The sequence below is a fragment of the Xenia sp. Carnegie-2017 genome, unplaced genomic scaffold (assembly GCF_021976095.1).
Source record: "Xenia sp. Carnegie-2017 unplaced genomic scaffold, XeniaSp_v1 HiC_scaffold_6, whole genome shotgun sequence".
Lineage (NCBI taxonomy): Eukaryota > Metazoa > Cnidaria > Anthozoa > Malacalcyonacea > Xeniidae > Xenia > Xenia sp. Carnegie-2017.
This window is the reverse complement of record NW_025813526.1, coordinates 11,446,194-11,474,086: the sequence shown is the minus strand read 5'-3', so window position 1 is coordinate 11,474,086 and position 27,893 is coordinate 11,446,194. Positions and strand designations below refer to the sequence as shown.

The 27,893-nt window shown below is 23.6% G+C and overlaps 15 non-coding genes across 15 annotated transcripts; all 15 read left to right on the top strand.

Moving 5' to 3' along the window:
• The first annotated feature begins 5,846 nt into the window (after window positions 1-5,846).
• On the top strand, window positions 5,847-5,920 carry Trnan-guu. Its single transcript has one exon. It is a non-coding gene; the product is annotated as a tRNA-Asn (tRNA).
• Window positions 5,921-7,294: 1,374 nt separating this feature from the next.
• Window positions 7,295-7,368, top strand: Trnan-guu. The gene has a single exon. It is a non-coding gene; the product is annotated as a tRNA-Asn (tRNA).
• A 1,401-nt stretch (window positions 7,369-8,769) lies between these two features.
• Trnan-guu lies at window positions 8,770-8,843 on the top strand. The gene has a single exon. It is a non-coding gene; the product is annotated as a tRNA-Asn (tRNA).
• A 1,402-nt stretch (window positions 8,844-10,245) lies between these two features.
• Window positions 10,246-10,319, top strand: Trnan-guu. Its single transcript has one exon. It is a non-coding gene; the product is annotated as a tRNA-Asn (tRNA).
• A 1,402-nt stretch (window positions 10,320-11,721) lies between these two features.
• Trnah-gug lies at window positions 11,722-11,795 on the top strand. The gene has a single exon. It is a non-coding gene; the product is annotated as a tRNA-His (tRNA).
• A 1,404-nt stretch (window positions 11,796-13,199) lies between these two features.
• Trnah-gug lies at window positions 13,200-13,273 on the top strand. The gene has a single exon. It is a non-coding gene; the product is annotated as a tRNA-His (tRNA).
• A 1,404-nt stretch (window positions 13,274-14,677) lies between these two features.
• Trnan-guu lies at window positions 14,678-14,751 on the top strand. Its single transcript has one exon. It is a non-coding gene; the product is annotated as a tRNA-Asn (tRNA).
• Window positions 14,752-16,154: 1,403 nt separating this feature from the next.
• Trnan-guu lies at window positions 16,155-16,228 on the top strand. The gene has a single exon. It is a non-coding gene; the product is annotated as a tRNA-Asn (tRNA).
• A 1,402-nt stretch (window positions 16,229-17,630) lies between these two features.
• Window positions 17,631-17,704, top strand: Trnan-guu. Its single transcript has one exon. It is a non-coding gene; the product is annotated as a tRNA-Asn (tRNA).
• A 1,399-nt stretch (window positions 17,705-19,103) lies between these two features.
• On the top strand, window positions 19,104-19,177 carry Trnan-guu. Its single transcript has one exon. It is a non-coding gene; the product is annotated as a tRNA-Asn (tRNA).
• A 1,402-nt stretch (window positions 19,178-20,579) lies between these two features.
• On the top strand, window positions 20,580-20,653 carry Trnan-guu. Its single transcript has one exon. It is a non-coding gene; the product is annotated as a tRNA-Asn (tRNA).
• A 1,401-nt stretch (window positions 20,654-22,054) lies between these two features.
• Window positions 22,055-22,128, top strand: Trnan-guu. Its single transcript has one exon. It is a non-coding gene; the product is annotated as a tRNA-Asn (tRNA).
• Window positions 22,129-23,532: 1,404 nt separating this feature from the next.
• On the top strand, window positions 23,533-23,606 carry Trnan-guu. Its single transcript has one exon. It is a non-coding gene; the product is annotated as a tRNA-Asn (tRNA).
• Window positions 23,607-25,010: 1,404 nt separating this feature from the next.
• Window positions 25,011-25,084, top strand: Trnan-guu. The gene has a single exon. It is a non-coding gene; the product is annotated as a tRNA-Asn (tRNA).
• Window positions 25,085-26,481: 1,397 nt separating this feature from the next.
• Trnan-guu lies at window positions 26,482-26,555 on the top strand. Its single transcript has one exon. It is a non-coding gene; the product is annotated as a tRNA-Asn (tRNA).
• Window positions 26,556-27,893: the final 1,338 nt, after the last annotated feature.

The window sequence follows — 27,893 nt, the reverse complement described above, 5'->3', positions numbered from 1 at the left end:
ATTTCACAAAACCATAGCTTCCACACACACCGATAGAACAAGGTATCTACTTTTAGCAGTGTCATATTTGTAAGCAGAAACATCTTTAAAACGGTGAACTTCAAACCAATTCGCTAAAAAAGTTTACTTAAAACTTACTCCAGCCGTTATAATTGCTTTGTTTACACTGCTTTAACTTTCCCGATTTTCAAATGTTTTATTTTGATTGGCTCTTAGATCTCTTCTTTGTTTGACTAACCAATCAAGAGCACATTTTTCGAAAATAAATTGCATCGGTTTTCGCTTTTTGCACAGGTGTTTCGCTTTTTGAAACTTGTATTTACGATAAACTGCACTGCTCTTAACCAATCAGAATTAAGAATTTTTTATGTATATTATTATTGAAAAAATCCAATATCCTCGTGTCTTTATAATTTTTAGGCAATTGCAAAGCCATTGATGAATGAAATCGAATAGATTGTTTTTCATTTCTTTTATTTTAATGCTGTTCACCATTTGTCATAAAACCTGATATGCTTTTTGTCACAAGTGAAAAAATGGTATATCAATCAGAATGCAGATACGACGTTTTTCACAAGTGACGAAATTGAATGTCCAATCAAGTGCTCGAAAATATTAGGTATATGATTTTTACTTCTCCGTTTTTTTTGAGCATAAATTTCATTACTCGTATAATAAACGTAGTTATTACACAAAACTTCCCTGCGACATTGTAGAATTTCATTATAATGATACAGCATCAGATGAGGAGCCTTTGTGCATGATAAAAAATACTAAAGCACGGATTGCTATATTTAAGCTTTTGGTTGTTTGTTTGACTGACAACTTGCAACTAGTCAAGCAATCAAAGACCCAGTTTCTCTTGTTTATATGGTGTTTATTGGAATTATTGCAAAATTTATGAATGTTTTGTGAGTAAGTTTTTCTTATCAAACAATGTGTTCTTGAAAGACCTATTTTACGGTATGAATTACCTACCAACTTTGAAATATGTGGCAAACCTGACAGCTTGCACATGCTAAGAATCATGACAATTTTATAAGTGATTGTTGCATTTTGTGATGTCACATTTTACAACCTTAGACTATTGCACGCCAAACATTTCAAAAATGTATGGAGAATCCCAACCGCTAGTCGAGGATCATAAGTGACATATTATAAATAGATAAAAAGAAAAATAGATAGTTTATTTCTTAAAACTGGCAGCCATATTGCTGAAATACGTTTAAGATTACATGTAATACATACAAAAATAAATTAACTAAATTACATCTTCAATGAGTTATAAGTTATAAAATTATTTCTAAAACGTTTGGTATTAAAGTTAGTATTAAATGAAGATTGTGTCCTATGTTCCATAGTTCAACGTTCTAAACGAGGAGGCAAAAGGTCATGAAGCATATGTGAGGAATCTGCTACTATCTTCTGAAACAACGCTGTTGTTACATCATTCCTCCTTTCGCTAGGGCGCTGTAAATTAGTAAACAGCAGAGCTTTTTCATATTCTTGATGAGGCAGGATTATTTTTAATGCTTGCTTTTGGACTGACTCTAAGTCATCTGACAAATACAATGTCAGACTATTGTGGAACACTGGGCAAGCATACTCCAAGAGAGGTCTTATACTCGTTTTGTAAAATTGGAGCAATTCCTTGACTTCGATATTTACTCGTTTTAGTTGAATATGATAATAGAGGCGGCTCGATTCCACCCAGGGGCGATATGGCACTTTGTAACATTATATTTTGTAGTTCTTAGTAATTGATATAATAATTTCAATGTCTATAAATATTATTGTATTTTTTAGACAAAATTTTTCTATCTATAATAGTTTTTAGTGATAATACTAAATAAAAATATAAATTTTGGATAAAAATACTCCATTTCTAAGTAAGGAAAAAAAGTAAATTTTAGAAACATTTATTATTATAAAAAAGGAGTTTTTTCTCTCTTAAATTTTAAACTAACTTAAATTATAATAATGACGTTTTTCTAAACTATATAAATTAATTTCCAGAAAAGATTTTTCTATAGAAAATTTTTTTTATTTAGCTCTTCACAGTTAAAATCTTTGAGGTGATATTTGTAAATGTATTTTAATAAAGACAAAAAATTATCAGATATCACACTCAGCGTTTTTTTTTACTAATCTTGTGTAGAGCACTTTTAAAAATTTTGTTAAAATAATCTTACTTAAGTTTTGCAATGGTTTAAATTAAACTATATATGCAATAAAATAACAATTAAATATTTGATACTAAACAATATTTAAACCAAATAAGGGAACAGAGCTTTTTTGTAAATGTGTTAATCGCAAAGTTTTTCACTTTTTGATATGAACAAAAAATAGCATTTTAAAATGTTCCGGTATTAATAAATGCCTCCGTAACGGAATTGGTTAGTGGGTTGGGCTATTAACCAAAATGTTGGGGGTTTGGTTCCAGCCAGTGACGATATGGCACATTGTAACATTATATTTTGTAGTTATTTGTAATTGATATAAATAATTTCAAAGTCTATAATTATCATTGTATTTTTTAGACAAAATTTTCTTTCTATAATAGTTTTAGTGATAATACTAACAATAAATATAAATTTTTAATAAAAATACTCCATTTCTAAGTAAGAAAAAAAAGTAAATGTTAGAAACAACATTTATTTTTTTAAAAAAGGAGATGTCTCTCGTAAATTTTAAACTTACTTAAATTATAATAATAACATTTTTCTAAACTATATAAATTAATTTCCAGAAAAGATTTTCCTATAGAAAAATTTTTTTCTTTAGCTCATCACAGTTAAAATCTTTGAGGTAATATTTGTAAATGCATTTTAACAAAGACAAAAAATTAACAGATATCACACTCAGCATTATTGTTTTACTAATTTTGTGTAGAGCACTTTTAAAAAGTTTGTTACAATAATTTTTGCAAGTTTTGCAATGGTTTAAATTAAGCTATATATGCAATAACATATCAATTAAATTATCGCTATTAAACAATTTTTAAACCAATTAGGAAAACAGAACTCTTTTTAAATATGTTAATCGCAACGTTCTTCACTTCTTGATATGAACAAAAAATAGCATTTTAAAATGTACTTGTACTAATAAATGCCTCTTCGGCGTAATTAGTTAGCCCGTTTGGCTGTTAACCGAAGGTTGGTTGTTCGATTCTGCCCAGTGATAATATGGCACTTTGTAACATTTTGTTTTATATTTCTTAGTATCTGTTATAAATACTTTGAAAATCTATGTTTATCATTGAATTTTTTAGACAAAATTTTGCTATCTCTAACATTTTTTTTTAAAAAAACTAAATATAATCATAATTTTTTTAAAAAAATACTATATTTATAAGTAAGGGAAAAAAGTAAATTTAAGAAACAGCATTTATTAATTTTAAAAAAACACCAGTTGTTTCCTTCTTAAATATTAAGCTGACTTAAATTATAATAACAAAATTGTTTTAAAGTATGTGAAATATATTACAGAAAACACTCTTTTATTGAAGACATAAAGCTTTCTACAATTAATGTTTTTCTTGTGCTATTTTTCAAGGTATTAATATATAGACGAAATTTGTCAGATATCACACGCTGGATTAATATTTTACTAATTTTGTGTAGAAAGTTTGTAAAATGTTGGTTAAAATAATATTTTTATGTTTTGCAATGGTTAAAACTAAGCTTATATATGCAAAAAATATCAAAGAAATTTTTCGTTTACAAACAATATATAAACAGGACAAGAAAACAGAGCTTTTATGGATTGTGTTAAATGCAAAATTATTTTAATTTTTCCTATAAACAATTGCTAAACTGTATGAAATAATTTCCCGAAAAGATTTTTATAATTTTATTTTGGTTGTTAATCAAAATTGGTGATCTTTAAAATTTTAATAAAGACACTTTGAACAGATAATTTCTAGTTCTAATAATTTTGTAAATAATTTCAAACTCTATAATTATCATTTTATTTTTAGACTAAATTTTTATCTTAATATTTTTTCATATACTAAATTAAATATAATTTTTAATAAAATACTCCATTTATAAGTAAGAAAAAGTAAAATTAAAAACATCATATTATTATAAAAAAGGGTTCTTTTCTCTTAAATTTTAAACAACTTAAATTATAGTAATAAAATTTTCAAAAATTTATGAAATAAATTGGAAAAGTTTTCCATTGAATAATTTTTTTTGCTTATCACAAATAATATCTTTGAGATGTTATTTGTAAATTTATTTTAATAAAGAAAAATTATGTTGATATCAATGTTATTATTTTATAAACTTGTTCCACTTTTAAAAGATTTTTAAAGTAATCTTTAAATTTTGTATTTTAAATTAAGTATATGTATAGTAAAATAAGTAAATTTTTTTTTTAAACAATATTTAAAAAGATTAAACAGAGTTTTGAAATTTTTGTTACAAAGTATTCATAAGTTTCTATGAATAAAAATAATATTTTAAAATATACCGATGCCATTAAATGTCTCTGGCATAATGGTTAGGTTATTTTAAAACTTTGATTCACCAGTGACATAACTTTGTAACATTTTATTTTATCTTTTACTATCTGATAGAATCGTTTTAAAATCTTGTTTAACATTCAATTTTTAGACAAAATTTTGCTATTTATAATATTTTTATGTAAAAACTAAATATAAACATAATTCTTATTAAAAATACTATATTTATAAGTAAGCAAAAAAATTTAAAACAACATTTATTAATAAAAACCCACCAGTTTTTCTATCTTAAATATTAAACTGAATTAAATTATAACAACATAATTTTTTAAAGTATGTAAAACAAATTAGAAAACATTCTTTATGGTAGAATTCCATTTAGCTTGTCACAATTAATTTTTGTTGTGTTTTTTTTAATGTATTAATATATAGAAAAATTGCAGATATCACATGGATTAATATTTTACTATCTTGTGTAGAAAGTTTGAAAATTTTTTAAATAATAATCTTTATGTTTTACAATGGTTAAAATGAAGTATACATACAGTAAAAATATAAAAGAAATTTTTCGTTCTTAAACAATTGTAAACAGACAAGAAACAGAGTTTTATGAAATTGTTAATTGCAAAATTATTTTAATTTTCCTATGAACAAAAAAATATTTAAAATTGCCATTACTAACAACAGACTCTGTGACATAATTTTCGCGTTTGGTTGTTAACCAAATATTAATTCGTTTCCACCCAGTGAAAATATGGCACTTTTACATTATAATTTCTAGTTCTAATAATTGATGTAAATAATTTCAAACTCTATATTATCATTTTATTTTTAGATATATTTTGCTATCTATAATAATTTTTATCATACTACTAAATTTAAATATAATTTTTAATAAAAATACTCCATTTATAAGTAAGAAAAGTAAATATTAAAACATCAATATTATTATAAAATTCTTTCTATTAAATTTTAAACGAACTTAAATTATAGTAATAACATTTTCGAAAATTTATGAAATAAATTCAGAAAAGATTTTCCTATTGAATAATTTTTTATTTTGCTTATCACAAATAATATCTTTGAGATGTTATTTGTAAATTTATTTTAATAAAGAAAAATTATGTCAGATAGGTGCAATATTATTTTACTAAACTTGTGTAGACCACAAAAAGATTTTTAAAGTAATCTTTTAAATTTTGCAAGGTTTAAATTAAGCTATATGTACAGTAAAATATGAAGTAAATTTTTCTTTCTTAAACAATATTTAAACCAGATCGAAAATCAGACCTTTCTTGGAAATTTGTTTTTCGCAAAACTATTCACAAGTTTCTATCAATATAAAATAATATTTTAAAATATACCGATGCCATTAAATGTCTCTGTGGCGTAATTGGTTAGCGCGTTCGGCTGTTAACCGAAAGGTTGGTGATTTGATTCCACCCAGTGACGATATGTTACTTTGTAACATTTTATTTTATGCTTCTTACTACCTGATATTAATCGTTTTAAAATCTATGTTTGTCATTGATTTTTTTAGACAAAATTTTGCTATTTATAATATTTTTATGTCAAAGTACTAAATATAAACAAAATTTCTTATTAAAAATACTATATTTATAAGTAAGGGAAAAAAGAAAATTTAAGAAACAACATTTATTAATAAAAACCAGTTTTATCTTAAATATTAAACTGACTTAAATTATAACAACATAATTTTTAAAGTAGTGTGAAAACATATTCCAGAAAAGATTCTTCCATGGTAGACATTCCTATTTAGCTTGTCACAATTAATTTTTGTTGTGCTTTTTCAATGTATTAATATATAAAGAAAAGGAGACAGATATCACACGCTGGATTAATACCTACTCTTGTGGAAAAAGAAGTAAAATTTTGTTAAAGAATAATCTTTATGTTTTAAGATGGTTAAAATGAAGGTTATACATACAGTAAAATATAAAAGAAATTTTCGTTCTTAAAGAATTGTAAACAGGACAAGAAAACAGAGTTATGGAAAATGTTAATTGCAAAATTATTTTAATTTTTCCTATGAACAAAAAGTAATATTTAAAATCTGCCATTACTAACAACAGACTCTGTGACATAATTAGTTAGCGCGTTTGGTTGTTAACCAAAAGATTGGTGATTCGTTTCCACCCAGTGACGATATGGCACTTTGTAACATTATAATTTCTAGTTCTAATAATTGATGTAAATAATTTCAAACTCTATAATTATCATTTTATTTTTTAGACTATATTTTGCTATCTATAATAGTTTTTATCATACTACTAAATCTAAATATAATTTTTTAATAAAAATACTCCATTTATAAGTAAGAAAAAATGTAAATATTAAAAACATCAATATTATTATAAAAAAAAGGGTTCTTTCTCTCTTAAATTTTAAACGAACTTAAATTATAGTAATAACATTTTTCGAAAAGTTATGAAATAAATTGCAGAAAAGATTTTCCTATTGAATAATTTTTTTTATTTTGCTTATCACAAATAATATCTTTGAGATGTTATTTGTAAATTTATTTTAATAAAGAAAATTTATGTCAGATATCACACGGTGCGTTATTATTTTACTAAACTTGTGTAGACCACTTTTAAAAAGATTTTTAAAGTTTTTTTTTTAAATTTTGCAAGGTTTAAATTAAGCTATATGTAAAGTAAAATATGAAATAAATTTTTGTTTCTTAAACAATATTTAAACCAGTTAGAAAAAGAGAGCTTTCTACAAAATTTGTGGTTCGCAAAACTATTCACAAGTTTCTATGAATAAAAAATAATATTTTAAAATATACCGATGCCATTAAATGTCTCTGTGGCGTAATTGGTTAGCGCGTTCGGCTGTTAACCGAAAGGTTGGTGGTTCGATTCCACCCAGTGACGATATGTTACTTTTTAACATTTTATTTTATACGTCTTACTAGCTGATATAAATCGTTTTAAATCTATGTTTGTCATTGATTTTTTTAGACAAAATTTTACTATTTATAATGTTTTTATGTCAAAGTACTAAATATAAACAAAATTTCTTATTAAAAATACTATATTTATAAATAAGGGAAAAAAGAAAATTTAAGAAACAACATTTATTAATAAAAAAACCAACCAGTTTTTTCTATCTTAAATATTAAACTGACTTAAATGATAACAACATAATTTTTTTAAAGTATGTGTAACATATTCCAGAAAACATTCTTTTATGGTAGACATTCCCTATTTAGCTTTTCACAATTAATTTTTTTTGTTGTGCTTTTTTTCAATGTATTAATGTATAGACGAAAATTGCCAGATATCACACGCTGGATTAATATTTTACTAATCTTGTGTAGAAAGTTTGTAAAATTTTTGTTAAAGTAATATCCTTTATGTTTTGCAATGGTTAAAATGAAGCTTATACATGTAGTAAAATATCAAAGAAATTTTTCGTTCTTAAACAATTGTAAACAGGACAAGAAAACAGAGCTTTTATAGAAATATGTTAATTGCAAAATTATTTTAATTTTTCCTATGAACAAAAAGTAATATTTAAAATCTGCCATTACCAACAACAGACTCTGTGACGTAATTGGTTAGCGCGTTTGATTGTTAACCAAAAGATTGGTGGTTAGATTCCACCCAGTGACGATATGGCACTTTGTAACATTATAATTTTTAGTTCTAGTAATTGATGTAAATAATTCCCAACTCTATAATTATCATTTTATCTTTTAGACTATATTTTGCTATTTATAATAATTTTTATCATACTACTAAATCTAAACATAATTTTTTGATAAAAATACTCCATTTATAAATAAGAAAAAAAGTAAATATTAAAAACATCATTATTATTATAAAAAAAAGAGTTCTTTCTCTCTTAAATTTTAAACGAACTTAAATTATAATAATAACATTTTTCGAAAATGTATGAAATAAATTCCAGAAAAGAATTTCCTATTGAATAATTTTTTCTATTTTGCTTATCACAAATAATATCTTTGAGATGTTATTTGTAAATTTATTTTAATAAAGAAAATTTATGTCAGATATCACACGGTGCGTTATTATTTTACTAAACTTGTGTAGACCACTTTTAAAAAGATTTTTAAAGTAATCTTTTTAAATTTTGCAAGGTTTAAATTAAGCTATATGTACAGTAAAATATGAAGTAAATTTTTGTTTCTTTAACAATATTTAAACCAGATAGAAAAAAAGAGCTTTCTTCGAAATTTGTGGTTCGCAAAACTATTCACAAGTTTCTATGAATAAAAAATAATATTTTAAAATATACCGATGCCATTAAATGTCTCTGTGGCGTAATTGGTTAGCGCGTTCGGCTGTTAACCGAAAGGTTGGTGGTTCGATTCCACCCAGTGACGATATGTTACTTTTTAACATTTTATTTTATACGTCTTACTAGCTGATATAAATCGTTTTAAATCTATGTTTGTCATTGATTTTTTTAGACAAAATTTTACTATTTATAATATTTTTATGTCAAAGTACTAAATATAAACAAAATTTCTTATTAAAAATACTATATTTATAAATAAGGGAAAAAACAAAATTTAAGAAACAACATTTATTAATAAAAAAACCAACCAGTTTTTTCTATCTTAAATATTAAACTGACTTAAATGATAACAACATAATTTTTTTAAAGTATGTGTGAAACATTGTTTAGAAAACATTCTTTTATGGTAGACATTCCCTATTTAGCTTGTCACAATTAATTTTTTTTGTTGTGCTTTTTTTCAATGTATTAGTGTATAGACGAAAACTGCCAGATATTACACGCTGGATTAATATTTTACTAATCTTGTGTAGAAAGTTTGTAAAATTTTTGTTAAAGTAATATTCTTTATGTTTTGCAATGGTTAAAATGAAGCTTATACATGCAGTAAAATATCAAAGAAATTTTTCGTTCTTAAACAATTGTAAACAGGACAAGAAAACAGAGCTTTTATAGAAATATGTTAATTGCAAAATTATTTTAATTTTCCTATGAACAAAAAAAAATATTTAAAATAAGCCATTACCAACAACAGACTCTGTGACGTAATTGGTTAGCGCGTTTGGTTGTTAACCAAAAGATTGGTGGTTCGATTCCACCCAGTGACGATATGGCACTTTGTAACATTATAATTTTTAGTTCTAGTAATTGATGTAAATAATTCCCAACTCTATAATTATCATTTTATCTTTTAGACTATATTTTGCTATTTATAATAATTTTTATCATACTACTAAATCTAAACATAATTTTTTGATAAAAATACTCCATTTATAAATAAGAAAAAAAGTAAATATTAAAAACATCATTATTATTATAAAAAAAAGAGTTCTTTCTCTCTTAAATTTTAAACGAACTTAAATTATAATAATAACATTTTTCGAAAATGTATGAAATAAATTCCAGAAAAGAATTTCCTATTGAATAATATTTTCTATTTTGCTTATCACAAATAATATCTTTGAGATGTTATTTGTAAATTTATTTTATTAAAGAAAATTTATGTCAGATATCACACGGTGCGTTATTATTTTACTAAACTTGTGTAGACCACTTTTAAAAAGATTTTTAAAGTAATCTTTTTAAATTTTGCAAGGTTTAAATTAAGCTATATGTACAGTAAAATATGAAGTAAATTTTTGTTTCTTAAACAATATTTAAACCAGATAGAAAAAGAGAGCTTTCTTCGAAATTTTTGGTTCGCAAAGCTATTCACAAGTTTCTATGAATAAAAAATAATATTTTAAAATATACCGATGCCATTAAATGTCTCTGTGCCGTAATTGGTTAGCGCGTTCGGCTGTTAACCGAAAGGTTGGTGGTTTGATTCCACCCAGTGACAATATGTTACTTTGTAACATTTTATTTTATGCTTCTTACTACCTGATATTAATCGTTTTAAAATCTATGTTTGTCATTGATTTTTTTAGACAAAATTTTGCTATTTATAATATTTTTATGTCAAAGTACTAAATATAAACAAAATTTCTTATTAAAAATACTATATTTATAAGTAAGGGAAAAAAGAAAATTTAAGAAACAACATTTATTAATAAAAAAACCCACCAGTTTTTTCTATCTTAAATATTAAACTGACTTAAATTATAACAACATAATTTTTTTAAAGTATGTGTGAAACATATTCCCGAAAACATTCTTTTATGGTAGACATTCCCTATTTAGCTTGTCGCAATTAATTTTTTTTGTTGTGCTTTTTTTCGATGTATTAATATATAGACGAAAATTGCCAGATAACACACGCTGGATTAATATTTTACTAATCTTGTGTAGAAAGTTTGTAAAATTTTTGTTAAAGTAATATTCTTTATGTTTTGCAATGGTTAAAATGAAGCTTATACATGCAGTAAAATATCAAAGAAATTTTTCGTTCTTAAACAATTGTAAACAGGACAAGAAAACAGAGCTTTTATAGAAATATGTTAATTGCAAAATTATTTTAATTTTCCTATGAACAAAAAAAAATATTTAAAATAAGCCATTACCAACAACAGACTCTGTGACGTAATTGGTTAGCGCGTTTGGTTGTTAACCAAAAGATTGGTGGTTCGATTCCACCCAGTGACGATATGGCACTTTGTAACATTATAATTTCTAGTTCTAGAAATTGATGTAAATAATTTCCAACTCTATAATTATCATTTTATTTTTTAAACTATATTTTGCTATCTATAATAATTTTTATCATACTACTAAATTGAAATATAATTTTTTAATAAAAATATTCTATTTATAAGTTAGAAAAAAAGTAAATATTAAAAACATCATTATTATTATAAAAAAACAGTTCTTTCTCTCTTAAATTTTAAACGAACTTAAATTATAATAATAACAATTTTCGAAAATGTATGAAATAAATTCCAGAAAAGAATTTCCTATTGAATAATTTTTTCTATTTTGCTTATCACAAATAGTATCTTTGAGATGTTATTTGTAAATTTATTTTAATAAAGAAAATTTATGTCAGATATCACACGGTGCGTTATTATTTTACTAAACCTGTGTAGACCACTTTTAAAAAGATTTTTAAAGTAATCTTTTTAAATTTTGCAAGGTTTAAATTATGCTATATGTACAGTAAAATATGAAGTAAATTTTTGTTTCTTAAACAATATTTAAACCAGATAGAAAAAGAGAGCTTTCTTCGAAATTTTTGGTTCGCAAAGCTATTCACAAGTTTCTATGAATAAAAAATAATATTTTAAAATATACCGATGCCATTAAATGTCTCTGTGGCGTAATTGGTTAGCGCGTTCGGCTGTGAACCGAAAGGTTGGTGATTCGATTCCACCCAGTGACGATATGTTACTTTGTAACATTTTATTTTATACGTCTTACTAGCTGATATAAATCGTTTTAAAATCTATGTTTGTCATTGATTTTTTTAGACAAAATTTTGCTATTTATAATATTTTTATGCCAAAGTACTAAATATAAACAAAATTTCTTATTAAAAATACTATATTTATAAGTAAGGGAAAAAAGAAAATTTAAGAAACAACATTTATTAATAAAAAAACCCACCAGTTTTTTCTATCTTAAATATTAAACTGACTTAAATTATAACAACATAATTTTTTTAAAGTATGTGTGAAACATATTCCAGAAAACATTCTTTTATGGTAGACATTCCCTATTTAGCTTGTCACAATTAATTTTTTTTATTGTGCTTTTTTTCAATGTATTAATATATAGACGAAAATTGCCAGAAATCACACACTGGATTAATATTTTACTACTCTTGTGTAGAAAGTTTATAAAATTTTTGTTAAATTAATAATCTTTATGTTTTACAATGGTTAAAATGAAACTTATACATGCAGTAAAATATGAAAGAAATTTTTCGTTCTTAAACAATTGTAAACAGGACAAGAAAACAGAGCTTTTATAGAAATATGTTAATTGCAAAATTATTTTAATTTTCCTATGAACAAAAAAAAATATTTAAAATAAGCCATTACCAACAACAGACTCTGTGACGTAATTGGTTAGCGCGTTTGGTTGTTAACCAAAAGATTGGTTGGTCGTTTCCACCCAGTGACGATATGGCACTTTGTAACATTATAATTTCTAGTTCTAGTAATTGATGTAAATAATTTCAAACTCTATAATTATCATTTTATTTTTTAGACTATATTTTGCTATCTATAATAATTTTTATCATACTACTAAATCTAAATATAATTTTTTAATAGAAATACTCCATTTATAAGTAAGAAAAAAAGTAAATATTAAAAACATCATTATTATTATAAAAAAAAGAGTTCTTTCTCTCTTAAATTTTAAACGAACTTAAATTATAGTAATAACACTTTTCTAAAATTTATGAAATAAATTCCAGAAAAGATTTTCATATTGAATAATTTTTTTTATTTTGCTTATCACAAATAATATCTTTGAGATGTTATTTGTAAATTTATTTTAATAAAGAAAAATTATGTCAGATATCACACGGTGCATTATTATTTTACTAAACTTGTGTAGACCACTTTTAAAAAGATTTTTAAAGTAATCTTTTTTAAATTTTGCAAGGTTTAAATTAAGCTATATGTACAGTAAAATATGAAGTAAATTTTTCTTTCTTAAACAATATTTAAACCAGATCGAAAAACAGAGCTTTCTTGGAAATTTGTTGTTCGCAAAACTATTCACAAGTTTCTATGAATAAAAAATAATATTTTAAAATATACCGATGCCATTAAATGTCTCTGTGGCGTAATTGGTTAGCGCGTTCGGCTGTGAACCGAAAGGTTGGTGATTCGATTCCACCCAGTGACGATATGTTACTTTGTAACATTTTATTTTATACGTCTTACTAGCTGATATAAATCGTTTTAAAATCTATGTTTGTCATTGATTTTTTTAGACAAAATTTTGCTATTTATAATATTTTTATGCCAAAGTACTAAATATAAACAAAATTTCTTATTAAAAATACTATATTTATAAGTAAGGGAAAAAAGAAAATTTAAGAAACAACATTTATTAATAAAAAAACCCACCAGTTTTTTCTATCTTAAATATTAAACTGACTTAAATTATAACAACATAATTTTTTTAAAGTATGTGTGAAACATATTCCAGAAAACATTCTTTTATGGTAGACATTCCCTATTTAGCTTGTCACAATTAATTTTTTTTGTTGTGCTTTTTTTCAATGTATTAATATATAGACGAAAATTGCCAGAAATCACACACTGGATTAATATTTTACTAATCTTGTGTAGAAAGTTTGTAAAATTTTTGTTAAAGTAATATTCTTTATGATTTGCAATGGTTAAAATAAAGCTTATACATGCAGTAAAATATGAAAGAAATTTTTCGTTCTTGAACAATTGTAAACAGGACAAGAAAACAGAGTTTTATGGAAATATGTTAATTGCAAAATTATTTTAATTTTTCATATGAACAAAAAGTAATATTTTAAATCTGATATTACCAACAACAGACTCTGTGACGTAATTGGTTAGCGCGTTTGGTTGTTAACCAAAAGATTGGTGGTTCGATTCCACCCAGTGACGATATGGCACTTTGTAACATTATAATTTCTAGTTCTAGTAATTGATGTAAATAATTTCAAAGTCCATAATTATCATTTTATTTTTTAGACTATATTTTGCTATCTATAATAATTTTTATCATAGTACTAAATCTAAATATAATTTTTTAATAGAAATACTCCATTTATAAGTAAGAAAAAAAGTAAATATTAAAAACATCATTATTATTATAAAAAAAAGAGTTCTTTCTCTCTTAAATTTTAAACGAACTTAAATTATAGTAATAACACTTTTCTAAAATTTATGAAATAAATTCCAGAAAAGATTTTCATATTGAATAATTTTTTTTATTTTGCTTATCACAAATAATATCTTTGAGATGTTATTTGTAAATTTATTTTAATAAAGAAAAATTATGTCAGATATCACACGGTGCATTATTATTTTACTAAACTTGTGTAGACCACTTTTAAAAAGATTTTTAAAGTAATCTTTTTTAAATTTTGCAAGGTTTAAATTAAGCTATATGTACAGTAAAATATGAAGTAAATTTTTCTTTCTTAAACAATATTTAAACCAGATCGAAAAACAGAGCTTTCTTGGAAATTTGTTGTTCGCAAAACTATTCACAAGTTTCTATGAATAAAAAATAATATTTTAAAATATACCGATGCCATTAAATGTCTCTGTGGCGTAATTGGTTAGCGCGTTCGGCTGTTAACCGAAAGGTTGGTGATTCGATTCCACCCAGTGACGATATGTTACTTTGTAACATTTTATTTTATGCTTCTTACTACCTGATATGAATCGTTTTAAAATCTATTTTTAACATTGATTTTTTTAGACAAAATTTGCTATTTATAATATTTTTATGTAAAAATACTAAATATAAACATAATTTCTTATTAAAAATACAATATTTATAAGTAAGGGAAAAAAGAAAATTTAAAAAACAACATTTATTAATAAAAAAACCCACCAGTTTTTTCTATCTTAAATATTAAGCTGACTTAAATTATAACAACATAATTTTTTTAAAGTATGTGTGAAACATATTCCAGAAAACATTCTTTTATGGTAGACATTCCCTATTTAGCTCTTCACAATTAATTTTTTTTGTTGTGCTTTTTTTCAATGTATTAATATATAGACGAAAATTGCCAGAAATCACACACTGGATCAATATTTTACTAATCTTGTGTAGAAAGTTTGTAAAATTTTTGTTAAAGTAATATTCTTTATGTTTTGCAATGGTTAAAATAAAGCTTATACATGCAGTAAAATATGAAAGAAATTTTTCGTTCTTGAACAATTGTAAACAGGACAAGAAAACAGAGTTTTATGGAAATATGTTAATTGCAAAATTATTTTAATTTTTCATATGAACAAAAAGTAATATTTTAAATCTGATATTACCAACAACAGACTCTGTGACGTAATTGGTTAGCGCGTTTGGTTGTTAACCAAACGATTGGTGGTTCGATTCCACCCAGTGACGATATGGCACTTTGTAACATTATAATTTCTAGTTCTAATAATTGATGTAAATAATTTCAAACTCTATAATTATCATTTTATTTTTTAGACTATATTTTGCTATCTATAATAATTTTTATCATACTACTAAATCTAAATATAATTTTTTAATAGAAATACTCCATTTATAAGTAAGAAAAAAAGTAAATATTAAAAACATCATTATTATTATATAAAAAAGAGTTCTTTCTCTCTTAAATTTTAAACGAACTTAAATTCTAGTAATAACACTTTTCTAAAATTTATGAAATAAATTCCAGAAAAGATTTTCCTATTGAATAATTTTTTTTATTTTGCTTATCACAAATAATATCTTTGAGATGTTATTTGTAAATTTATTTTAATAAAGAAAAATTATGTCAGATATCACACGGTGCATTATTATTTTACTAAACTTGTGTAGACCACTTTTAAAAAGATTTTTAAAGTAATCTTTTTTAAATTTTGCAAGGTTTAAATTAAGCTATATGTACAGTAAAATATGAAGTAAATTTTTCTTTCTTAAACAATATTTAAACCAGATCGAAAATCAGACCTTTCTTGGAAATTTGTTTTTCGCAAAACTATTCACAAGTTTCTATCAATATAAAATAATATTTTAAAATATACCGATGCCATTAAATGTCTCTGTGGCGTAATTGGTTAGCGCGTTCGGCTGTTAACCGAAAGTTTGGTGGTTCGATTCCACCCAGTGACGATATGTTACTTTGTAACATTTTATTTTATGCTTCTTACTACCTGATATGAATCGTTTTAAAATCTATTTTTAACATTGATTTTTTTAGACAAAATTTGCTATTTATAATATTTTTATGTAAAAATACTAAATATAAACATAATTTCTTATTAAAAATACTATATTTATAAGTAAGGGAAAAAAGAAAATTTAAAAAACAACATTTATTAATAAAAAAACCCACCAGTTTTTTCTATCTTAAATATTAAACTGACTTAAATTATAACAACATAATTTTTTTAAAGTATGTGTGAAACATATTCCAGAAAACATTTTTCCATGGTAGACATTCCCTATTTAGCTTGTCACAATTAATTTTTTTGTTGCGCTTTTTTTCAATGTATTAATATTTAGATGAAAATTGCCAGATATCACACGCTGGATTAATATTTTACTACTCTTGTGTAGAAAGTTTATAAAATTTTTGTTAAATTAATAATCTTTATGTTTTACAATGGTTAAAATGAAGCTTATACATACAGTAAAATATAAAAGAAATTTTTCGTTCTTAAACAATTGTAAACAGGACAAGAAAACAGAGTTTTATGGAAATATGTTAATTGCAAAATTATTTTAATTTTTCCTATGAACAAAAAGTAATATTTAAAATCTGCCATTACTAACAACAGACTCTGTGACATAATTAGTTAGCGCGTTTGGTTGTTAACCAAAAGATTGGTGATTCGTTTCCACCCAGTGACGATATGGCACTTTGTAACATTATAATTTCTAGTTCTAATAATTGATGTAAATAATTTCAAACTCTATAATTATCATTTTATTTTTTAGACTATATTTTGCTATCTATAATAGTTTTTATCATACTACTAAATCTAAATATAATTTTTTAATAAAAATACTCCATTTATAAGTAAGAAAAAATGTAAATATTAAAAACATCACTATTATTATAAAAAAAAGGGTTCTTTCTCTCTTAAATTTTAAACGAACTTAAATTATAGTAATAACATTTTTCGAAAATTTATGAAATAAATTGCAGAAAAGATTTTCCTATTGAATAATTTTTTTTATTTTGCTTATCACAAATAATATCTTTGAGATGTTATTTGTAAATTTATTTTAATAAAGAAAAATTATGTCAGATATCACACGGTGCATTATTATTTTACTAAACTTGTGTAGACCACTTTTAAAAAGATTTTTAAAGTAATCTTTTTTAAATTTTGCAAGGTTTAAATTAAGCTATATGTACAGTAAAATATGAAGTAAATTTTTCTTTCTTAAACAATATTTAAACCAGATCGAAAAACAGAGCTTTCTTGGAAATTTGTGGTTCGCAAAACTATTCACAAGTTTCTATGAATAAAAAATAATATTTTAAAATATACCGATGCCATTAAATGTCTCTGTGGCGTAATTGGTTAGCGCGTTCGGCTGTTAACCGAAAGGTTGGTGGTTCGATTCCACCCAGTGACGATATGTCACTTTGTAACATTTTATTTTATGCTTCTTACTACCTGATATTAATCGTTTTAAAATCTATGTTTAACATTGAATTTTTTAGACAAAATTTTGCTATTTATAATATTTTTATGTAAAAATACTAAATATAAACATAATTTCTTATTAAAAATACTATATTTATAAGTAAGGAAAAAGAAAATTTAAGAAAAAACATTTATTAATAAAAAAATCAACCAGTTTTTTCTTTCTTAAATATTAAACTGACTTAAATTATAACAACATAATTTTTTTAAAGTATGTGAAACATATTCCAGAAAACATTCTTCCATGGAAAACATTCCCTATTTAGCTTGTCACAATTAATTTTTTTTGTTGTGCTTTTTTTCAATGCATTAATATATAGACGTAAATTGTCAGATTTCACACGCTGGATTAATATTTTACTAATCTTGTGTAGAAAGTTTGTAAAATTTTTGTTAAAGTAATATTCTTTATGATTTGCAATGGTTAAAATAAAGCTTATACATGCAGTAAAATATGAAAGAAATTTTTCGTTCTTAAACAATTGTAAACAGGACAAGAAAACAGAGCTTTTATGGAAATATGTTAATTGCAAAATTATTTTAATTTTTCTATGAACAAAAGTAATATTTAAAATCTGCCATTACCAACAACAGACTCTGTTACGTAATTGGTTAGCGCATTTAGTTGTTAACCAAAAGATTGGTGGTTCGATTCCACCCAGTGACGATATGGCACTTTGTAACAATATAATTTTTAGTTCTAGTAATTGATGTAAATAATTTCAAACTCTATAATTATCATTTTATTTTTTAGACTATATTTTGCTATCTATAATAGTTTTTATCATACTACTAAATCTAAATATAATTTTTTAATAAAAATACTCCATTTATAAGTAAGAAAAAATGTAAATATTAAAAACATCAATATTATTATAAAAAAAAGGGTTCTTTCTCTCTTAAATTTTAAACGAACTTAAATTATAGTAATAACATTTTTCGAAAATTTATGAAATAAATTGCAGAAAAGATTTTCCTATTGAATAATTTTTTTTATTTTGCTTATCACAAATAATATCTTTGAGATGTTATTTGTAAATTTATTTTAATAAAGAAAAATTATGTCAGATATCACACGGTGCAATATTATTTTACTAAACTTGTGTAGACCACTTTTAAAAAGATTTTTAAAGTAATCTTTTTTAAATTTTGCAAGGTTTAAATTAAGCTATATGTACAGTAAAATATGAAGTAAATTTTTCTTTCTTAAACAATATTTAAACCAGATCGAAAAACAGAGCTTTCTTGGAAATTTGTGGTTCGCAAAACTATTCACAAGTTTCTATGAATAAAAAATAATATTTTAAAATATACCGATGCCATTAAATGTCTCTGTGGCGTAATTGGTTAGCGCGTTCGGCTGTTAACCGAAAGTTTGGTGGTTCGATTCCACCCAGTGACGATATGTTACTTTGTAACATTTTATTTTATGCTTCTTACTACCTGATATTAATCGTTTTAAAATCTATGTTTAACATTGAATTTCTTTGACAAAATTTTGCTATTTATAATATTTTTATGTAAAAATACTAAATATAAACGTAATTTCTTATTAAAAATACTATATTTATAAGTAAGGGAAAAAAGAAAATTTAAGAAACAACATTTATTAATAAAAAAACCCACCAGTTTTTTCTATCTTAAATATTAAACTGACTTAAATTATAACAACATAATTTTTTAAAGTATGTGTGAAACATTTTCCAGAAAACATTCTTCCATGGTAGACATTCCCTATTTAGCTTGTCACAATTAATTTTTTTGTTGTGCTTTTTTTCAATGTATTAATATATAGACCAAAATTGCCAGATATCACACGCTGGATTAATATTTTACCACTCTTGTGTAGAAAGTTTATAAAATTTTTGTTAAATTAATAATCTTTATGTTTTACAATGGTTAAAATGAAACTTATACATGCAGTAAAATATGAAAGAAATTTTTCGTTCTTAAACAATTGTAAACAGGACAAGAAAACAGAGTTTTATGGAAATATGTTAATTGCAAAATTATTTTAATTTTTCCTATGAACAAAAAGTAATATTTAAAATCTGCCATTACTAACAACAGACTCTGTGACATAATTAGTTAGCGCGTTTGGTTGTTAACCAAAAGATTGGTGATTCGTTTCCACCCAGTGACGATATGGCACTTTGTAACATTATAATTTCTAGTTCTAATAATTGATGTAAATAATTTCAAACTCTATAATTATCATTTTATTTTTTAGACTATATTTTGCTATCTATAATAGTTTTTATCATACTACTAAATCTAAATATAATTTTTTAATAAAAATACTCCATTTATAAGTAAGAAAAAATGTAAATATTAAAAACATCACTATTATTATAAAAAAAAGGGTTCTTTCTCTCTTAAATTTTAAACGAACTTAAATTATAGTAATAACATTTTTCGAAAATTTATGAAATAAATTGCAGAAAAGATTTTCCTATTGAATAATTTTTTTTATTTTGCTTATCACAAATAATATCTTTGAGATGTTATTTGTAAATTTATTTTAATAAAGAAAAATTATGTCAGATATCACACGGTGCATTATTATTTTACTAAACTTGTGTAGACCACTTTTAAAAAGATTTTTAAAGTAATCTTTTTTAAATTTTGCAAGGTTTAAATTAAGCTATATGTACAGTAAAATATGAAGTAAATTTTTCTTTCTTAAACAATATTTAAACCAGATCGAAAAACAGAGCTTTCTTGGAAATTTGTGGTTCGCAAAACTATTCACAAGTTTCTATGAATAAAAAATAATATTTTAAAATATACCGATGCCATTAAATGTCTCTGTGGCGTAATTGGTTAGCGCGTTCGGCTGTTAACCGAAAGGTTGGTGGTTCGATTCCACCCAGTGACGATATGTTACTTTGTAACATTTTATTTTATGCTTCTTACTACCTGATATTAATCGTTTTAAAATCTATGTTTAACATTGAATTTTTTAGACAAAATTTTGCTATTTATAATATTTTTATGTAAAAATACTAAATATAAACATAATTTCTTATTAAAAATACTATATTTATAAGTAAGGGAAAAAAGAAAATTTAAGAAACAACATTTATTAATAAAAAAACCCACCAGTTTTTTCTATCTTAAATATTAAACTGACTTAAATTATAACAACATAATTTTTTAAAGTATGTGTGAAACATTTTCCAGAAAACATTCTTCCATGGTAGACATTCCCTATTTAGCTTGTCACAATTAATTTTTTTGTTGTGCTTTTTTTCAATGTATTAATATATAGACCAAAATTGCCAGATATCACACGCTGGATTAATATTTTACCACTCTTGTGTAGAAAGTTTATAAAATTTTTGTTAAATTAATAATCTTTATGTTTTACAATGGTTAAAATGAAACTTATACATGCAGTAAAATATGAAAGAAATTTTTCGTTCTTAAACAATTGTAAACAGGACAAGAAAACAGAGTTTTATGGAAATATGTTAATTGCAAAATTATTTTAATTTTTCCTATGAACAAAAAGTAATATTTAAAATCTGCCATTACCAACAACAGACTCTGTTACGTAATTGGTTAGCGCATTTAGTTGTTAACCAAAAGATTGGTGGTTCGATTCCACCCAGTGACGATATGGCACTTTGTAACAATATAATTTTTAGTTCTAGTAATTGATGTAAATAATTTCCAACTCTATAATTATCATTTTATTTTTTAGACTATATTTTGCTATCTGTAATAATTTTTATCATACTACTAAATTTAAATATAATTTTTTAATAAAATACTCCATTTATAAGTAAGAAAAAAAGTAAATATTAAAAACATCATTATTATTATAAAAAAAAGAGTTCTTTCTCTCTTAAATTTTAAACGAACTTAAATTATAATAATAACATTTTTCGAAAATGTATGAAATAAATTCCAGAAAAGAATTTCCTATTGAATAATTTTTTCTATTTTGCTTATCACAAATAATATCTTTGAGATGTTATTTGTAAATTTATTTTAATAAAGAAAAATTATGTCAGATATCACACGGTGCATTATTATTTTACTAAACTTGTGTAGACCACTTTTAAAAAGATTTTTAAAGTAATCTTTTTTAAATTTTGCAAGGTTTAAATTAAGCTATATGTACAGTAAAATATGAAGTAAATTTTTGTTTCTTAAACAATATTTAAACCAGATGGAAAAACAGAGCTTTCTTCGAAATTTGTGGTTCGCAAAACTATTCACAAGTTTCTATGAATAAAAAATAATATTTTAAAATATACCGATGCCATTAAATGTCTCTGTGCCGTAATTGGTTAGCGCGTTCGGCTGTTAACCGAAAGGTTGGTGGTTTGATTCCACCCAGTGACAATATGTTACTTTGTAACATTTTATTTTATGCTTCTTACTACCTGATATTAATCGTTTTAAAATCTATGTTTAACATTGAATTTTTTAGACAAAATTTTGCTATTTATAATATTTTTATGTAAAAATACTAAATATAAACATAATTTCTTATTAAAAATACTATATTTATAAGTAAGGGAAAAAAGAAAATTTAAGAAACAACATTTATTAATAAAAAAACCCACCAGTTTTTTCTATCTTAAATATTAAACTGACTTAAATTATAACAACATAATTTTTTTAAAGTATGTGTGAAACATATTCCAGAAAACATTCTTTTATGGTAGACATTCCCTATTTAGCTTGTCACAATTAATTTTTTTTGTTGTGCTTTTTTTCAATGTATTAGTGTATAGACGAAAACTGCCAGATATTACACGCTGGATTAATATTTTACTAATCTTGTGTAGAAAGTTTGTAAAATTTTTGTTAAAGTAATATTCTTTATGTTTTGCAATGGTTAAAATGAAGCTTATACATGTAGTAAAATATCAAAGAAATTTTTCGTTCTTAAACAATTGTAAACAGGACAAGAAAACAGAGCTTTTATAGAAATACGTTAATTGCAAAATTATTTTAATTTTTCCTATGAACAAAAAGTAATATTTAAAATCTGCCATTACCAACAACAGACTCTGTGACATAATTGGTTAGCGCGTTTGGTTGTTAACCAAAAGATTGGTGGTTCGATTCCACCCAGTGACGATATGGCACTTTGTAACATTATAATTTCTAGTTCTAGTAATTGATGTAAATAATTTCAAACTCTATAATTATCATTTTATTTTTTAGACTATATTTTGCTATCTGTAATAATTTTTATCATACTACTAAATTTAAATATAATTTTTTAATAAAATACTCCATTTATAAGTAAGAAAAAAAGTAAATATTAAAAACATCATTATTATTATAAAAAAAAGAGTTCTTTCTCTCTTAAATTTTAAACGAACTTAAATTATAATAATAACATTTTTCGAAAATGTATGAAATAAATTCCAGAAAAGAATTTCCTATTGAATAATTTTTTCTATTTTGCTTATCACAAATAATATCTTTGAGATGTTATTTGTAAATTTATTTTAATAAAGAAAAATTATGTCAGATATCACACGGTGCATTATTATTTTACTAAACTTGTGTAGACCACTTTTAAAAAGATTTTTAAAGTAATCTTTTTTAAATTTTGCAAGGTTTAAATTAAGCTATATGTACAGTAAAATATGAAGTAAATTTTTCTTTCTTAAACAATATTTAAACCAGATCGAAAAACAGAGCTTTCTTGGAAATTTGTTGTTCGCAAAACTATTCACAAGTTTCTATGAATAAAAAATAATATTTTAAAATATACCGATGCCATTAAATGTCTCTGTGGCGTAATTGGTTAGCGCGTTCGGCTGTTAACCGAAAGGTTGGTGGTTTGATTCCACCCAGTGACAATATGTTACTTTGTAACATTTTATTTTATGCTTCTTACTACCTGATATTAATCGTTTTAAAATCTATGTTTAACATTGAATTTTTTAGACAAAATTTTGCTATTTATAATATTTTTATGTAAAAATACTAAATATAAACATAATTTCTTATTAAAAATACTATATTTATAAGTAAGGGAAAAAAGAAAATTTAAGAAACAACATTTATTAATAAAAAAACCCACCAGTTTTTTCTATCTTAAATATTAAACTGACTTAAATTATAACAACATAATTTTTTTAAAGTATGTGTGAAACATAATCCAGAAAACATTCTTTTATGGTAGACATTCCCTATTTAGCTTGTCACAATTAATTTTTTTTGTTGTGCTTTTTTTCAATGTATTAGTGTATAGACGAAAACTGCCAGATATTACACGCTGGATTAATATTTTACTAATCTTGTGTAGAAAGTTTGTAAAATTTTTGTTAAAGTAATATTCTTTATGTTTTGCAATGGTTAAAATGAAGCTTATACATGTAGTAAAATATCAAAGAAATTTTTCGTTCTTAAACAATTGTAAACAGGACAAGAAAACAGAGCTTTTATAGAAATACGTTAATTGCAAAATTATTTTAATTTTTCCTATGAACAAAAAGTAATATTTAAAATCTGCCATTACCAACAACAGACTCTGTGACATAATTGGTTAGCGCGTTTGGTTGTTAACCAAAAGATTGGTGGTTCGATTCCACCCAGTGACGATATGGCACTTTGTAACATTATAATTTCTAGTTCTAGTAATTGATGTAAATAATTTCAAACTCTATAATTATCATTTTATTTTTTAGACTATATTTTGCTATCTGTAATAAGTTTTATCATACTACTAAATTTAAATATAATTTTTTAATAAAATACTCCATTTATAAGTAAGAAAAAAAGTAAATATTAAAAACATCATTATTATTATAAAAAAAAGAGTTCTTTCTCTCTTAAATTTTAAACGAACTTAAATTATAATAATAACATTTTTCGAAAATGTATGAAATAAATTCCAGAAAAGAATTTCCCATTGAATAATTTTTTCTATTTTGCTTATCACAAATAATATCTTTGAGATGTTATTTGTAAATTTATTTTAATAAAGAAAAATTATGTCAGATATCACACGGTGCATTATTATTTTACTAAACTTGTGTAGACCACTTTTAAAAAGATTTTTAAAGTAATCTTTTTTAAATTTTGCAAGGTTTAAATTAAGCTATATGTACAGTAAAAAATGAAGTACATTTTTCTTTCTTAAACAATATTTAAACCAGATCGAAAAACAGAGCTTTCTTGGAAATTTGTTGTTCGCAAAACTATTCACAAGTTTCTATGAATAAAAAATAATATTTTAAAATATACCGATGCCATTAAATGTCTCTGTGGCGTAATTGGTTAGCGCGTTCGGCTGTTAACCGAAAGGTTGGTGGTTTGATTCCACCCAGTGACAATATGTTACTTTGTAACATTTTATTTTATGCTTCTTACTACCTGATATTAATCGTTTTAAAATCTATGTTTAACATTGAATTTTTTAGACAAAATTTTGCTATTTATCATATTTTTATGTAAAAATACTAAATATAAACATAATTTCTTATTAAAAATACTATATTTATAAGTAAGGGAAAAAAGAAAATTTAAGAAACAACATTTATTAATAAAAAAACCCATCAGTTTTTTCTATCTTAAATATTAAACTGACTTAAATTATAACAACATAATTTTTTTAAAGTATGTGTGAAACATATTCCAGAAAACATTCTTTTATGGTAGACATTCCCTATTTAGCTTGTCACAATTAATTTTTTTTGTTGTGCTTTTTTTCAATGCATTAATATATAGACGTAAATTGTCAGATTTCACACGCTGGATTAATATTTTACTAATCTTGCTTAGAAAGTTTGTAAAATTTTTGTTAAAGTAATATTCTTTATGTTTTTCAATGGTTAAAATGAAGCTTATATATGCAGTAAAATATCAAAGAAATTTTTCGTTCTTAAACAATTGTGAAGAGGACAAGAAAACAGAGCTTTTCTAGAAATATGTTAATTGCAAAATTATTTTCCTATGAACAAAAAATAAGATTTAAAATGTGCCAATACCAACAACAGACTCTGTGGCATAATGGGTTAGCGCATTTGGGTGATAACCGAAACGTTGGTGGTTCTATTCCATCCAGTGACGATATGTTACTTTGTAACATTATATTTTCTAGTTCTAGTAATTGATGTAAATAATTTCAAACTCTATAATTATCATTTTATTTTTTAGACTATATTTTGCTATCTATAATAGTTTTTATCTTACTACTAAATTTAAATATAATTTTTTAATAAAATACTCCATTTATAAGTAAGAAAAAAAGTAAATATTAAAAACATCATTATTATTATAAAAAAAAGAGTTCTTTCTCTCTTAAATTTTAAACGAACTTAAATTATAATAATAACATTTTTCGAAAATGTATGAAATAAATTCCAGAAAAGAATTTCCTATTGAATAATTTTTTCTATTTTGCTTATCACAAATAATATCTTTGAGATGTTATTTGTAAATTTATTTTAATAAAGAAAAATTATGTCAGATATCACACGGTGCATTATTATTTTACTAAACTTGTGTAGACCACTTTTAAAAAGATTTTTAAAGTAATCTTTTTTAAATTTTGCAAGGTTTAAATTAAGCTATATGTACAGTAAAATATGAAGTAAATTTTTCTTTCTTAAACAATATTTAAACCAGATAGAAAAACAGAGCTTTCTTGGAAATTTGTGGTTCGCAAAACTATTCACAAGTTTCTATGAATAAAAAATAATATTTTAAAATATACCGATGCCATTAAATGTCTCTGTGGCGTAATTGGTTAGCGCGTTCGGCTGTTAACCGAAAGGTTGGTGGTTCGATTCCACCCAGTGACGATATGTTACTTTGTAACATTTTATTTTATGCTTCTTACTACCTGATATTAATCGTTTTAAAATCTATGTTTAACATTGAATTTTTTAGACAAAATTTTGCTATTTATAATATTTTTATGTAAAAATACTAAATATAAACATAATTTCTTATTAAAAATACTATATTTATAAGTAAGGGAAAAAAGAAAATTTAAGAAACAACATTTATTAATAAAAAAACCCACCAGTTTTTTCTATCTTAAATATTAAACTGACTTAAATTATAACAACATAATTTTTTTAAAGTATGTGTGAAACATATTCAGAAAACATTCTTCCATGGTAGACATTCCCTATTTAGCTTGTCACAATTAATTTTTTGTTGTGCTTTTTTCAATGCATTAATATATAGACGAAAATTGCCAGAAATCACACACTGGATTAATATTTTACTAATCTTGTGTAGAAAGTTTGTAAAATTTTTGTTAAAGTAATATTCTTTATGTTTTGCAATGGTTAAAATGAAGCTTATACATGCAGTAAAATATCAAAGAAATTTTTCGTTCTTAAACAATTGTAAACAGGACAAGAAAACAGAGCTTTTATGGAAATATGTTAATTGCAAAATTATTTTAATTTTTCCTATGAACAAAAGTAATATTTAAAATCTGCCATTACCAACAACAGACTCTGTGACATAATTGGTTAGCGCGTTTGGTTGTTAACCAAAAGATTGGTGGTTCGATTCCACCCAGTGACGATATGGCACTTTGTAACATTATAATTTCTAGTTCTAGTAATTGATGTAAATAATTTCAAACTCTATAATTATCATTTTATTTTTTAGACTATATTTTGCTATCTATAATAGTTTTTATCATACTACTAAATTTAAATATAATTTTTTAATAAAAATACTCTATTTATAAGTAAGAAAAAAGTAAATATTAAAAACATCATTATTATTATAAAAAAAAGAGTTCTTTCTCTCTTAAATTTTAAACGAACTTAAATTATAATAATAACATTTTTCGAAAATGTATGAAATAAATTCCAGAAAAGAATTTCCTATTGAATAATTTTTTCTATTTTGCTTATCACAATTAATATCTTTGAGATGTTATTTGTAAATTTATTTTAATAAAGAAAATTTATGTCAGATATCACACGGTGCGTTATTATTTTACTAAACTTGTGTAGACCACTTTTAAAAAGATTTTTAAAGTAATCTTTTTTAAATTTTGCAAGGTTTAAATTAAGCTATATGTACAGTAAAATATGAAGTAAATTTTTCTTTCTTAAACAATATTTAAACCAGATAGAAAAACAGAGCTTTCTTGGAAATTTGTTGTTCGCAAA